Raw genomic sequence first — 3,984 nt, 5'->3', positions numbered from 1 at the left:
GTGTGTGTGTGTGTGTGTGTGTGTGTACACTTTTAGAAGTCAATTAGACGGATACTGAAAGTCCTCACAGATCCAATATTTCCAATAGTAGATTTTGGAATGAAAAGTTTTGAAGTACTCATTTATTTTATTTTACTTCATTTCCCTTTCTTTTTTATCCATATCTATACAGATATGACCCTCCTTCCCATTTTTGGTTCCTCCAATCACAAACAACTACACTTTCTGTTGTATGTCATTCTTTATTATCTATTTAAAAAAAGCAATCGTTTTGCTATACTTATTTCCCAGTGGAACTCAAATTACTGTTCACTGGAGGTTCTTAATGTTAAATATTACAATGAATGTGGTTTTCAATGAATACTGACTCAGTGCCGCCCTACAAACTGTATGACACTGATTTAGAGGATTTCTTTCTTTTTAACAGTTTCAGACATAATTTGATAATCTCCAAACCTTTTTTTCAAATGACTTCCTTCTGTGTATTTCTGTGTTAAAGAAAATGTGTTACATCAGAGATTTATTAGAGAATTATTGAATTATTTCTTCTTTTCAAAAACCTATAGCCAATATTTTCCATATTTATTTGTGCTCGGGTACAATATGTGGACGACTCCTTCATTATGTTCTGTGACCTTTATTAATAGTGCTCGCTCAGTTTGTAGCAAAGGGAAGGGTTTATACATATTGAGTATTAATAACAATAATTCGTAATGTAATACATTAAAGGCTATAACAATAAATATTAAAAAAAAATGAGTTGATGGATTTATTATGATTACACTCATAAGCAAAGATTCCTACAAAACACAAGTGGTGAAGTGGTGAAACTATATATTTTTCGAGTTATATAAGAATAGATTTTGTAACGGAACAAAGAACAGTAATAGCCCAATTATTTTGTCATACAATGTGTTGTGTTTAATTCTTGAATATATTCACAAACAAACATTGATATTCCATTCTGCATTTCCAGCCAGGAGTGTAATTAATATGTCATCCATACACATCAGCATGTCGTCTGCATACAAGGAGACTTTATTAGCACTCTTCCTTTATAAAAGTAACAGTTGCATTAACAGGATATTTCGTTCTTCATTTTTGTGACATAAGTGTCTTTCTACCTCCTATCTGACCTTAGGGAATACTTAATTTCATTTTGATCTGTTCTTCCTTTCCTTTTGAGCAGGAATCCAAAACATTTCCATGGTTTTTCACCAGATCTGCTCTGCCAGGGAAACGCTGGAAATTACAGAGTTGAAAATCCACTGAACACCCAGACTTTACTGCTATACAGCTCTGCAATGTGCTGTAATTAGATCAAACTTATACATATGGACTCTCTCTCTCTCTCTCTCTCTCTCTCTCTCTCTCTCTCCCTCTTTCTCTCTCGCTCTCTCTCTGTAATCAAACATATTGTTCTGCTCAGAAAAACTGATCTGACCTACCAACATGCTAAAGTTAAGCCAATGAACACACAACTAATTACAGACAGCTCTGTGAATGCTAAAAAAGACTTTTTATGAATCAAAGCCTTTATGTACATTTATAAAACTAAAGAGAATATGCACACAATGCTTTACTCTTTAATTTAGGGTCCAATTATTCTTTAGTTTGAAAAAAGGCTCAATCCTCAGTTCCACGGCAACAACATAACTGGTCCGGTACACTGAAGGAAATTCACACCACACATGTGTTATTACAGAACGACAAATAAACTTTTAAAAGTAAGCCCCAGTCATTTTTTTAGCATCTCTTTATTTCAGGCTGGTTTAAACTGCATACACTACAATTACAGCTGTTCAATCAGTTCAGCAAAGACCTCTTGAGTTCACTCACACTCATTTCATTCCAAACAGCATGGAAGGTAAGGTTCAGTCCAGTCCAATCAGAACGTGTAGGGACTCAGAACGCTGAAATCAAGATCACGTTTAGTGGTTTTCAACGTGTTGTGTTGCATGTTGAAACCCTGGCTCCTGTCTATGGTTGGGTATTATTTGGGTTTTTTCCAATACCAGTGCTAAAATTATATTTTTAAAAGGGTTCCAGTGCCTAAATGGTGCCTGAACCGATAATTACTGGAAAAAAAAGATTTAAAAAAAGGAAGCGTAAAAAGCGGCAGGCCCCTTTTAATAAACGATTTACCTAAAATAAAAATAAAAACATTAAAACAAACTGTTTTTAAACTGAAAGGGAACGGCGTTCCATCGCAACGTTTAGTCCTGGAACGGCGTTCCAGAAAGTGCAACTACAGTGCCGTTCCAGTCCTTCCCTGGCTGCAATGACAGGACAGAGAGAAGAGCTATGGAAGAACCGGAAACGCTGACCAATCAGAGCAGACTAGGCTTTTTCAGGAGGGGGGCTTAAAGAGAGGGGCACTAAAACGGAGCGTTTTGGACAGAGACATGTACAGGTATATTCAGACAGACATTATGAGAAAAATAAAGTGTTTTTACTGAACATTAAAGCATGTAAACATGTCCCTTTTTCACATTGATAATCTTGTGTGTAAAATCAGGCAAAGAAATGTCTATTTCTTCAGAAACAAAAGCATCTTTCAAGTTTGTCTTGGACTGATGATGTGATTTATAGACATGCAAATCTCTGGACTCAGTCTGCCACTCTTTCTTGAAATAACCGCTAATGCCTACGGTACACATAATTGTATTTGATATGAAAGTATTGGCTGGTCTTCTTGATACTCACTGGTACCTCTTTAGCTCTAAGGCAACACTAAGAACCTCTCTGTCACTCAGAGGGCCTTCATCCCACCCACTCTGCTGACGGCCTTTACTTCCTGTTCCACACGCTTGGTCTGAACTAAACATAATGCTTTTAGTTTTAGTGCCGCCAAATTACAGCACTTTCTTAAAAAATCATCTCATTTGTTCCATTCGGACCATGTAGGAATCTGGTTTTACATCTGCAACCTTCTACTTGTAACTGTTTTACATAATTGTATTTTATTTGGCATCCATATTGTTTTAGTTAGTTTTATTGTCTTTCTATTTTTCTTATGATTAAACTTTCTGTGTTGCTCTAAATTTGTCTCTGTGATCTGACTCGATGGTTGAATGAATTACATTTTTTGAAAACTAGTATTAAACCTGCAATAACATGTTTATTGGACCACATTGGGTGGCAGAAATGAGCTTGAAACAAAAGCTAAAAGTGTGTGTGTGTGTGTGTGTGTGTGTATGTGTGTGTTTGTGTGTGAGTGTGTGAATGTATTTGTGCGTGGTGAATTGTGACGCTCGGAGGATCCGATCACACTAGAGGTGGGACCAGGGGAATGATGAGGTGGCGCTTTCGTTCCTTTCTTCTTCATTTCTGCCTCGCTTTCTTCCTGATAGACGGATTGCATTCCATCCTCTTCCCTGTAAAAAAAAAAAGGCAGGCAGACACATGGATAATGTGAAGGTGTCTGCAGTGTGTGTGTGTGTGTGTGTGTTTGAGAGCCGACAGAGGTGTGTGAGTGTCGGGATGAGAAGGGAGGAGGAGGATGGAGAGGAGTGAGAGAGAGAGAGAGAGAGAGAGAGAGAGAGAGAGAGAGAGAGGAGGAGTGAATTAGAGGCCTGCTTGGCCAGCTTCAGACTGTGCAACGTGTCTGCTGCTGCTGGATCAGATGGCTCAGCGCTGCTGGTCTGCGTCTCCCTGCAGCTCTGCTGCTCCATAATGTCTGCTTTCTGCTTAATTACAGCTCACCTGCAGCCCGGCCGGCGCTGGGGCGGGGGGGCAGAGAATAGCCCATATAAACCTTTATTTGGACTGGGGGGGGGGGTGCTTTTATTATTTAGAGCAAATAACAATCATAAGGTCTGCAAGCTCCATAATTTTGCAGGTATTTCAAAACAGAGGCCGTTTCAGCCACGCTTTTAGCTTTTAGATGCAAACATCTGGTTTACTCATAAAAAGTGTGAAAGCTTTTTTTCATAATCGGCTGCTTCACTTAGGCAGGTATCTATCTATCTATCGATCTATCTA

Source organism: Etheostoma spectabile, chromosome 15 (genome assembly GCF_008692095.1).
Source record: "Etheostoma spectabile isolate EspeVRDwgs_2016 chromosome 15, UIUC_Espe_1.0, whole genome shotgun sequence".
NCBI lineage: Eukaryota > Metazoa > Chordata > Actinopteri > Perciformes > Percidae > Etheostoma > Etheostoma spectabile.
Note: the sequence above shows the minus strand (reverse complement) of the source record.